Genomic DNA, 11,931 nt, shown 5'->3' on the forward strand with positions numbered 1-11,931 from the left:
TGCAAAGGCTGCGTCACAGACTGATATGATGTATACTGACGTAAGGAGAGCAAGATGTATGTGTGGGGACCGGCAGTTATCGAGGTGTCATCGAGTGCATATCTGTCTTAGGTATCACGGCTTAACCTCTTTGAAGTGTAGAGAGCGGACAACACGTTCGTCTTACTCAGAGCGGTGTCCGAACTCTAATTTCGTAGTTATGCGTGCCACTTTCATTGTGGCCAACTACGATTCGATACAAAATGCACGAAACCTGAAAGACACCCTCACTGATACATAGAGAGTAGTGTTTGTCTTCGGAATAATGGGAGTGCAAGGGTCTGTGGCGTTGATATGGCTGTATGTAGCACCATTCGTCATGGGGGAAGCGTAGCTGAGATGGTACAGAGCTCGCTTAGCATGCAAGAGGTACTGGGATAGATACCCAGCGCCTCCAGAAATTTTAACACACCTCCGTGCGCACCTCGGCATGCATGTCGAATAATTCACAGCCAGCAGATGTGACTAGGCAGATACAAGCGAACGATTAGCATCCACAATTGGCAAGCGTGCTGTTATTCGTGCGCAGGAAGCACCCTCCTCCCACTCCTGCACTTAATGTAGAAACAGTACAGGTGTTCCCATACGATTCTCAAGCCTACGTCGGAAAGACCTGCCTTGCGCCGAGTTCACGTAAATCCCACTGCACATTCCCATTCTTAGCGTGCGGTCGGCTGCTACTGGTGTTGCTAGTTGTGACTGCTGATAACAGATGATATAGCAATCAACTCATGGAGTGAGTTGTATGTTTTGCGATAGTCTGTCTCTGACAAGCAAGCACAGGTGACATAGGAGCGAACACAGGAAGCTTGCAGCCCCCCGCTGCCTGCAGTCACCGAGCAACGACACTGTGTTAGCATGAACAATGGAGTGCACAATGGGGCTCGAGATGTGCTTGTTACCTCAGGTGCTGTGTGATTGTCAACAAGGAGTGAAAACGGAGCAATTTGTTACTGCCCTTTTAATTTAAGACGTTAAAAACAGACGGAATTTGCATTCGTAATACCAGAGCATCGGAAGTACTTGGAACTCTTGTGTATATGAACGTGTCCGCGCCATTTTACTCTGGTGCAAGAGGTACTGGGATTGATACCCAGCGCCTCCTGAATTTTCAACGTACCTACATGCGCACTTCGGCATGCATGTGGAATAATTCACAGCCAGCAGATGTGTCTAGGCAGATACAAGCGAACCATTAGCATCTACAATTGGCAAGCGTGCTGTTATTCGTGCGCATGAAGCACCCTCCTCTTACTCCTGCATTTAATGTAGAAACAGTACAGGTGTTCCCATACGATTCTCAAGCCTATGTAGGAAAGACCTGCCTTGCGCCGAGTTCACGTAAATACTACCTCACATTCCCATTCTTAGCGTGCGGTCGGCTGCTACTGGTGTTGCTAGTTGTGACTGCTTATAACAGATGCCGTAGCAATCAACTCATGGAGTGAGTTGTATGTTTTGCGATAGTCTGTCTCTGACAAGCAAGCACAGGTGACATAGGTGCGAACATAGGAGGCTTGCAGCCCCTCGCTGCCTGCAGACACCGAGCAGCGACACTAGGTGGGCGGCCTAAGCCGTAGTCGAAATGTGCTCATTCGCTTTTGTGCGACGTCGAAGTATAATTAAGGCTGTCACTAGCGTGAACATTGCGTGAGCGTCGTGTTAAGTCGGAAACGTCGGCTGCATGCGTGAGTGCCAAGTTTGGGGAGCGTCTCGTAGTGTGCGCAGTGCAATGGAGACGCGGAAACTTGTTGTGGCCCAGTGTTTTGCAGTTGGACGACAAGAGTGGTACACAGTAGTAAAGAGCGAGGCACTGAGTTAGCATGAACAATGGAGTGCACAATGGGGCTCGAGATGTGCTTGTTACCTCAGGTGCTGTGTGATTGTCGACAAGGAGTGAAAACGGAGCAATTTGTGACCGCCCTTTCAATTTAAGACGGTAAAAACAGACGGAATTTGCATTCGTAATAGCAGAGCATCGGAAGTACTTGGAACTCTTGTGTATATGAACGTGTCAACGCCATTGTACTCTGGTCCCTTCACCGCTACAAACCAACCAACCATCGTGTCCGTGCACATCATAGTCGCAAAGAATGGAGAATAGCGCAGCTTAGTCTTGCATGGGAGCGTAGCTCAGTTGGTAGAGCGTTCACTTTGCATGTGAGAGGTCCCTGGTTCAAGCTCCGGCACCTCCATGTTTTGTGGTCAGTGCATGGTAAGTGTTGGTCGCGGCGAACCTAAAGGCACGCAAGATGTTGCAAAGGCAGCGTCACAGACTGATATGATGTGTACTGACGTAAGGAGAGCAAGATGTATGTGTGGGGACCGGCTGCTATCGACGTGTCATCATGTGCAGATCTGTCTTAGGTATCACGGCTTAACCTCATTGAAGTGTAGAGAGCGGACAACACGTTCGTCTTACTCAGTGAAGTGTCCGAACTCTAATTTCGTCGTTATGCGTGCCACTTTCATTGTGGCCAACTACGATTCGATACAAAATGCACGAAACCTGGAAGACACCCTCACTGATACACAGAGAGTAGTGTTTGTCTGCGGAATAATGGGAGTGCAAGGGTCTGTGGCGTTGATATGGCTGTATGTAGCACCATTCGTCATGGGGGAAGCGTAGCTCGTATGGTAGAGAGCTCGCTTAGCATGCAAGAGGTACTGGGATCGATACCCAGCGCCTCCAGAAATTTTAACACACCTACGTGGGCACCTCGGCATGCATGTGGGATAATTCACAGCCAGCAGATGTGTCTAGGCAGATACAAGCGAACCATTAGCATCCACAATTGGCAAGCGTGCTGTTATTCGGGCGCAGGAAGCACCCTCCTCCCACTCCTGCACTTAATGTAGAAACAGTAAAGATGTTCCCATACGATTCTGAAGCCTACGTAGGAAAGACCTGCCTTGCGCCGAGTTCACGTAAATCCTACTTCACATTCCCATTCTTAGCGTGCGGTCGGCTGCTACTGGTGTTGCTAGTTGTGACTGCTGATAACAGATGCCGTAGCAATCAACTCATGGAGTGAGTTGTATGTTTTGCGATAGTCTGTCTCTGACAAGCAAGCACAGGTGACATTGGTGCGGACACAGGAAGCTTGCAGCCCCTCGCTGCCTGCAGACACCGAGCAGCGACACTAGGTGGGCGACCTAAGCCGTAGGCGAAATGTGCTCATTCGCTTTGGCGCGACGTCGAAGTATAAATAAGGCTGTCACTAGCGTGAGCGTCGTCATTCTTCGGCGGACCTCGGAAGAGTTCCGCCCTTCGATACCTTGCAGAGTACTGCTACGTATCGAAGTGCTAGGGCTTCGCAGAAGTCGCAGTCGCAGTCGCAGTCGCAGTCGCAGTTCCGGAACCGCCAGCAGCAGCAGCAGCAGCAGCAGCAGTTTCCAGTGCCGCCAGTTTTGCAGTAGCAGTCGTCGCCGGACCCAGCCGCAGCTTCCGGACCCAGCCGCCGCCGCCGCCGCCGCCGCCGCAGCTTCCGGCCCCCGCCGCCGCCGCCGCCGCCGCCGCCGCCGCAGCTTCCGGCCCCCGCCGCCGCCGCCGCCGCCGCCGCCGCCAGGACCCAGTGCTTCGTCTTCCTCTCCTGCTTTCGTTGTCGTCGCTATTCTCGTCTTCGTCTTTGCCTTCATCCTTTCGCTCCTCGACGTCTCTCATCTGTCATCTGTAATCTGTTCCTGACTTTGTCCCTTGTCTGTCCCCATTCTTCTTTTCTGTGTTTCCAGTTTTCCTTACTGCCATCATGACCACCCCCACCACCACCGCCACTACCACCGCCATCGTCTATACGACGCCCTCCCTCGCTGCCACTACTCTTACTTGGTGTGCTCAGTCGCCCCCGTCCTACTATATCCCGCCCCTCCTCACCCTTCCCACCCCAGCTCCCTTTGTCGCCCCATCCCCTGCTCCTTCTCCCCAAGCCTCCACACACGACCCCTTTCCCCCCCTCCCCCACACCACTCATGCGGCCCCTGCCAGGGTTGTGTCTCGTCGGGCTACGACCCATGCCGCACCATCGCCGGCGCCAGCACCACCACCTGCAGCAGCGCCACAACCAGCAGCAGCACCAACAGCAGCACCAACAGCAGCACCAGCACCAGCACCGACACCGGGACCTGCCGCTTCCCGTCATCTCCCCGTCACTCCAGTGCCCCACGCCTCCTCCCATCCTGTCCCCGCTGTTAAGCGTCCCAGTGGCACCCCCGCCTCCTCTGCACCCAAGAAGTCCCAGCATCTTCCCCCTCCCCCACCCCTAGATGCCATGGATGTCTCCCCTCCAGCCCCCTCTACTTCCTCTTCTAACTCCCCCTCCTACAAGTATCTCCTCTCCCGTCCTGATCCCTCTCTCCTGGAGGCCCGCAACCTGACCTTGCTCCTCCGCCAATACTTCCCTGCAGCCCCCATCTCCCTTCTTACCCCCCGTAGGGACTCTGTCTTGATCACCTCCCCAAGCCCTACCCTACACTCCGACATCCTCTCCCGAATTCCTCTCACCCGATTTGGACCTAATGCCTCCCTTGCCCCTGCTCCTTCCCCTTCCTCCCCCCGTCAACCCCAACCCCCACGTCGCCCGCCGACCCTCACCGCCGTGATCACTCGGCTTAGCCCGACGATCACGGAGGAAGAGGTGCTGGCGGAGTTGAAGGCCCACCCGTACCTGGAGGTGCGAGCTGTTCGCCGCATTTTCAACTCTGCGGGCCCCACTCGCCTTATGCGAGTTTTCTCCGAACACGCTCCCTCCATCGACCATCTCCTTAAGGAGGGTGCCCTCCTCTTCCACCGCCGGTATAAGGTTGACCCCTCCCGCTCCCCACCACAATCCATTCGCTGCCAGAGGTGTCTGCGTTATAACGCACACCCAACATCAGAGTGCCGCGAGGCCCCAGTCTGCCCGCATTGTAAGCAAGCGCACTTCCTCCGGCAGTGCCCCAACCTTCAGTCTCCTCCCTCCTGCAATACCTGCAACCTCCAACACCCTACCTACTCCCAGAAATGCAAGGCTCGACCTCCTCCATCCGCTCCTGAACTCACTGTTCCTCTCCGCCCTTTGGATGACCCCACCCCTCCTGGCAATTCCCTCCGTCCTCCCCCCACCGCAGAGGACATCATCAGGTTCGTCACAATAGTGCTCCAGAACGTCCATCCCTTTCAGCGTCCCCACACCCTCCACCAGATTTCCCTCGCTGCCCGTTCCGTGTTCCACCTCAACACCTACGCCACCTATTCCCACAACCAGGCCCATTTCACCTTCTCCCGTCTCGACACCCTCGTTTAAATTCCCATTATGGCACGACAGCACCGTATCCTGTTCAATAACATCCGCTCCCTTCCCACCAACAAGCACCTCCTTATGCATACCCTTACGACCCACCGTGTGGATGCCTTCCTTCTGAACGAAACCTTTCTTCAGCCCCACCACACCGTCCACACCTCGCCCTACCTCCTTCACCGGTCTGGCAATCCACTCCAGATAGCGCGTGGCGGAGTTGCCATTGGCCACCACCGCCAGATCCCTGTCCGGCTCCAACCCCTCCTTCCTGACCCCACAGAACACTTGATCCTTAGTCTCTTCTTCCCCGGCCTTACCCTTACCTGTGCCACCATCTATGTCCGCCCCGCTGCACCTATTCCTTTCGACTTCCTTTCCCACATCGACCGTACCTTCTCCTCCTACGTGATCGCCGCCGACCTTAACATCCGTAGTCGTTCTGCCGCCCAGTTACGGCGGTGGCATCGGTTCCTTGCCACCCTCCAAGGCGACGTCCTTCCAATTCCCCAACCCACCCGCCCTGAATCCAATACCACTCCCGATGTCGTCCTAGCCTCCCCCACCCTGCTTGGCCACATGGCGGTGGACGTCCTTGATCCCATTGGCAGTGACCATCTCCCTGTCCTCCTCACTGTATCAGACGGTCGTCGCCCCCGTCCCGACCCGCGCCATGACCCTCCCCCGAAATATGTCCATGACTACTCCCGTGCCAACTGGAATGCCTACCGGGACTCCCTTGCTCTCCAGGTCGATAGCCACCCCCTCACCTACCACCAACCTGATGACGTTACCCGTGCTGCCTCCTTTCTCCAGCAGACCTTGTCTGAGGCCGTGGAGGCCCACGTCCCTACCATTGCCATCCATCCGCACCGCCCCACCTTACCCCCACAGGCCGTCCTTCTCCTGCGTGAATCCCGCCGGCTCTACCGTGCCTTCCTTCACACACGTGACCAGGACACACTACGACGCCACCGGCAACTACAGCGACACATCAGGAACTTACTCACGGCAAAGAAACGCCGGGACTGGCGACAGACATGCACCCGTCTTAATGCCACCTTACCTATCAACTCGTCCAAGTACTGGTCAGCCTTCCGCCGCCTTACCGGATCTAAACCCTCTCCCTACTACCCTCTCCTTCATGATGACCACCCCTTCCCTGATGCCCTTAGTAAGGCCAACCATTTCGCCTCCTACCTCTCCGATATCCTTACCATCCCTGACGATCCCCAGTTCGATTATTCCCTCTTTCCTGATGTCCGTGATCGAACTGATACCTCTGTCCCCCCGCTTGCTCCTGGCTTCCAGTACTTGGACAACATCACACACACAGAACTAAATACCCCAATCACCACTCAAGATATCATTGCTACACTTCGCCCTAAACGCAACACTGCTCCCGGTCACGATCGTGTTACTTACCGTCACCTCCGTGAAGCTCCTGCCTCCTTCCTCTCCACATTGGCCAGGCTCTACAATGTGGTCCTGTCCACCGGCTACTACCCCGACCTGTGGAAAACCTCCCGGATCCTGATGTTCCTCAAGCCCGACAAACCGCCTTCCGCTGTCTCCTCCTACCGTCCCATCAGCCTTACCTCGGTCTTCAGCAAGGTCCTGGAATCCATTCTTACCCGCCGCCTACACAAGCACCTTCACCAACACCGCCTCCTCCCCCCTACCCAATGTGGCTTTCGGCCGTCCTTCTCAGCCGATGACCTCCTCCTTCACCTCACTCACCTCCTCTCCGAACAACTCAATTCCCGTCGTTCCGCCATCTTCCTTTCCCTCGACCTCGAACGCGCATATGACCGTGTGTGGCATTCCGGTCTCCTTTTCAAGCTCCAAACCTTTGCTCTTCCTCTCAACTATGTCCGTCTGGTCGCTTCCTTCCTTTCCCACCGTCCTTCCTATGTCACCATCCACAACACTGATTCCTACACCTTCTACCCCTCCGCCGGTGTGCCCCAAGGTTCCGTCCTTTCCCCTCTTCTCTACCTCCTTTACACGGCAGACATGCCTCCACCTGCACCTCCCCTACACCTTCTCCAGTACGCCGATGACACTGCCTTCCTTGCCCTCGCTCCCACCCTGCAACGCTCCCAGCACCTTCTCCAATCCTATCTTGACCGGTTCACCACTTGGTGTAACCTGTGGTTGCTCAAGGTCAATCCTTCCAAGACCCAGGCGATCATTGTAGGCAAAACCACTCGTTCCTTCCGTCTCCTTGATTTCTATCTTACTATTTATGGCCGTCCCATCACCCTCACACCTACTCTCAAGTACCTTGGTGTCACCCTCGACCGTCGCCTCTCCTGGAACCCACATCTCCGGACGATCCAAGCCAAGGCACGCTCCCGCCTCCGTCTCCTTAAGCTCCTTTCTGGCCGTACATGGGGTCTGGACCCTTCCACCATCCTCTACACCTACAAGTCCCTCATCCGTCCTATCCTTTGCTATGCTCATCCCGCCTGGATCTCTGCCCCTCCTACCTTCTACAAGTCCATTCAGATCCTAGAACGCCATGCGCTCCGCCTCGCCTATCGCATCCGTCTCCCTTCCCCCACGCGGATCCTCTATGACCTGATTCCCTTCCCGCACCTCCTCCTTTTCCTCGAACGGTTACGGATCCTCTACACCTCCCGCAAGCTTGATCCTCCACACCCTCTTGTCTCTCCCATCCTCTCCCACCCCAACCCGCTGCCGCGCCTGCATTCCTATATCCCACCTGCTCTCCATCTTTACACCCTCCACACCCTCTCCCTCGGTGGCTTCCGTCAACTCCCCCTCCCTGATGATGCCCTCCTCCCCTCCATCTACCCCTCCTACCAACTTTGAGCCTTACCTTCCCTCTCCTCTCCTTTTCCTGTGGGCACCCTCTCTCCCTTCTCTCCCTCCCTCCCCTCCCCTTTCTCCTTGGGCTTCCACTCCCCCTACCCTCCCCCTTCTCCTCCATCCCTCTCCTCCACTGGCATCTTCCCCTCCCCCTCTCTCTCCTCTTCCCCACACCTTTTCCCCTTGGCAGGCCACGACTCTGCTGTCTTCATCAGTTACTTTCATCGTCCTACGCCGAAGACCATCGCATGTGTTTGTGCCTCGACTCTCCTGCAGTGTGTTTGTGTTTCGTCGTTTGTGCTCCGCTGGTTCACGTGTGGCCATCTGCCATCTGCGTTTGTGCACCGTGTTTCTCCGCTTTTATCCATTGTGCTACGCACGTGACCGACTCCCTTTTAACTCTGTTTTGTCTACTGTTTGTACCCCGCCGTCTTGATTGTTTTTATATCTCACTCATCTCTGTTCTGTGTATACTCTGAGGCCGAAGAGCGGCATACTTGGTCCGCTGCCGGCCTACCTGTTTGTCACAGGTATTAAAATCACAATAAAGGAAAAAAAAAAAAGCGTGAGCGTCGTGTTAAGTCGGAAAAGTCAACTGCATGGGTGAGTGCCACGTTTGGGGAGCGTGTCGTAGTGTTATCAGTGCAATGGAGACGCGGAAACCTGTTGTGGTCCAGTGTTTTGCAGTTGGACGACAAGAGTGGTACACAGTAGTAAAGCGCGAGGCACTGAGTTAGCATGAACAATGGAGTGCACAATGGGGCTCGAGATGTGCTTGTTACCTCAGGTGCTGTGTGATTGTCAACAAGGAGTGAAAACGGAGCAATTTGTTACTGCCCTTTCAATTTAAGACGTTAAAAACAGACGGAATTTGCATTCGTAATACCAGAGCATCGGAAGTACTTGGAACTCTTGTGTATATGAACGTGTCCGCGCCATTGTACTCTGGTCCCTTCACCGCTACAAACCAACCAACCATCGTGTCCGTGAACATCAGAGTCGCAAAGAATGGAGAATAGCGCAGCTTAGTCGTGCATGGGGGCGTAGCTCAGTTGGTAGAGCGTTCGCTTTTCATGTGAGAGGTCCCGGGTTCAAGCTCTGGTGCCTCCATGTTTTGTGGTCAGTGCATGGTAAGTGTTGGTCGCGGCGAACCTAAAGGCACGCAAGATGTTGCAAAGGCAGCGTCACAGACTGATATGACTGATATGACGTAACGAGAGCAAGATGTATGTGTGGGGACCGGCTGTTATCGACGTGTCATCGAGTGCAGATCTGTCTTAGGTATCACGGCTTAACCTCATTGAAGTGTAGAGAGTGGACAACACGTTCGTCTTACTCAGAGCGGTGTCCGAACTCTATTTTCGTCGTTATGTTTGCCACTTTCATTGTGGCCAACTACGATTCGATACAAAATGCACGAAACCTGAAAGACACCCTCACTGATACATAGAGAGTAGTGTTTGTCTGCGGAATAATGGGAGTGCAAGGGTCTGTGGCGTTGATATGGCTGTATGTAGCACCATTCTTCATGAGGGAAGCGTAGCTCAGATGGTAGAGAGCTCGCTTAGCATGCAAGAGGTACTGAGATCGATACCCAGCGCCTCCTGAATTTTCAACACACCTACATGCGCACCTCGGCATGCATGTGGGATAATTCACAGCCAGCAGATGTGTCTAGGTAGATACAAGCGAACGATTAGCATCCACAATTGGCAAGCTTGCTGTTATTCGGGCGCAGGAAGCACCCTCCTCCCACTCCTGCACTTAATGTAGAAACAGTACAGGTGTTCCCATACGATTCTCAAGCCTACGTAGGAAAGACCTGCCTTGCGCCGAGTTCACGTAAATCCTACTTCACATTCACATTCTTAGCGTGCAGTCGGCTGCTACTGGTGTTGCTAGTTGTGACTGCTGATAACAGATGCCGTAGCAATCAACTCATGGAGTGAGTTGTAAGTTTTGCGATAGTCTGTCTCTGACAAGCAAGCAAAGGTGACATTGGTGCGGACACAGGAAGCTTGCAGCCCCTCGCTGCCTGCAGACACCGAGCAGCGACACTAGGTGGGCGACCTAAGCCGTAGGCGAAATGTGCTCATTCGCTTTGGCGCGACGTCGAAGTATAAATAAGGCTGTCACTAGCGTGAGCGTCATCTTCGGCGTAGCTCGAGAGGGTTGCGCCCTTCGATATTATTGTCGTTAATATCGAAGTGCTAGGAGTTTCAGTGATTGCTGCAGCTGCCGTTGGTCCCAGCCGCCGCTGCCGCCGCCGCCGCCGCCGGTTCCCACCGCCTCCGCCGCCGCCGCCGCCGCCGCCGGTCTCCCGCCGACGCCGCCGCCGGTTGCCGCCACCGTCTCCGGTTCCTGCCGCTGCTGCTGTTGCCGACCGCCGCCGCCGCCGCCGCCGCCGCCGCCGCCGCCGCCGCCGCCGCCGCCGCCGCTCCCTGCCCGTCTTTCGTTCTGTCGTCTCTGCTTACGTCTTTCCCTTCCTCTTCGTCAGTCTCTTGTCCTTGTCCTTTGACTGTCCCCTTTTCTTTTTCCTCTTTTCCCCTCTCCCACTTATCCTCTCACCATGACAACCCCCACAACTACCGCCACTACCACTGCAATCGTGTACACGTCCCCCTCACTTGCTGCCACCACCATTACGTGGTGTGCTCAATCACCGCCTCCCCCTTATATTCCCCCCCTCCTCACTCTTCCCACCCCCGCTCCTTTTGTTGCTCCCTCCCCTGTTCCTACCCCCCATGCCTCACGTGACCCATTCCCTCCCCTCCCACATGTAACTCATGCCACCCCCGGCAGGGTTGTTGCCCGTCGGGCCACCACCCACGCCACACCATCATCATCGTCATCACCATCACCATCACCATCGCCCTCGCCATCGCCAGTGCCAACCACTGCCACTGCATCTTCTGTGGCGCCAGCTCCAGCTCCAGCGCCAGCACCAGCACCACCACCAGTGCCTGCACCGCCGGTGGGACCTGCCATCTCCCGCCATCTCCCGGTCGTCCCCATCCCCCACACCTCTTCCCATCCCTCTCCCGCTGTGAAACGTGCCAGCGGCACCCCAGCCTCTTCTGCTCCCAAGAAGTCGCAGACTCTCCCCCCTCCAACCCCCCAGGATGCCATGGATACCACCCCACCTGCCCTATCTACTCCCTCCTCTACCTCCCCCTCCTACAGGTACCTCCTTTCTCACCCTGATCCCTCTCTCCTGGAGGCCGGCAATCTTACCCTTCTCCTCCGCCAGCACTTCCCCGGAGCCCCGATCTCCCTTCTCATCCCCCGTCGGGACTCCGTCCTGATCACAGCCCCCAGCTCCACCCTCCACTCCGACATCCTCTCCCGCATTCCCCTCACCCGGTTTGGTCCCCATGCCTCCCTTGCCCCTGCTCCCTCCCCCTCCTCATCCCGACAACCCCAGCCGCCCCGTCGCCCACCGACCCTCACTGCCGTGATCACTCGGCTTAGCCCGATGATCACGGAGGAGGAGGTGTTGGCGGAGCTGAAGGCCCATCCCTATCTAGAGTTTCGAGCTGTCCGCCGGATTCACAATCCAGCCGGCCCCAACCGCCTCATGCGGGTGTTCTCTGAGCATGCTCCCTCCATAGACCTCCTCCTCAAGGAGGGTGCCCTCCTTTTCAACCGCCGTTATAAGGTAGACCCCTCCCGCTCCCCTCCACAGTCCATCCGCTGCCAGAGGTGCTTGCGCTATAATGCACATCCTACATCTGAGTGCCGCGAGGCCCCCGTCTGCCCGCACTGCAAAGAAGCACACTTCTTC

General features: G+C 55.8%; 1 non-coding gene across 1 annotated transcript; it reads left to right on the plus strand.

Annotated features, from left to right (window-relative positions):
• Window positions 1-9,184: 9,184 nt before the first annotated feature.
• Window positions 9,185-9,257, plus strand: Trnae-uuc (transfer RNA glutamic acid (anticodon UUC)). The gene has a single exon. It is a non-coding gene; the product is annotated as a tRNA-Glu (tRNA).
• Window positions 9,258-11,931: the final 2,674 nt, after the last annotated feature.

Source organism: Schistocerca gregaria, chromosome 8 (genome assembly GCF_023897955.1).
Source record: "Schistocerca gregaria isolate iqSchGreg1 chromosome 8, iqSchGreg1.2, whole genome shotgun sequence".
Taxonomy (NCBI): Eukaryota; Metazoa; Arthropoda; class Insecta; order Orthoptera; family Acrididae; genus Schistocerca; species Schistocerca gregaria.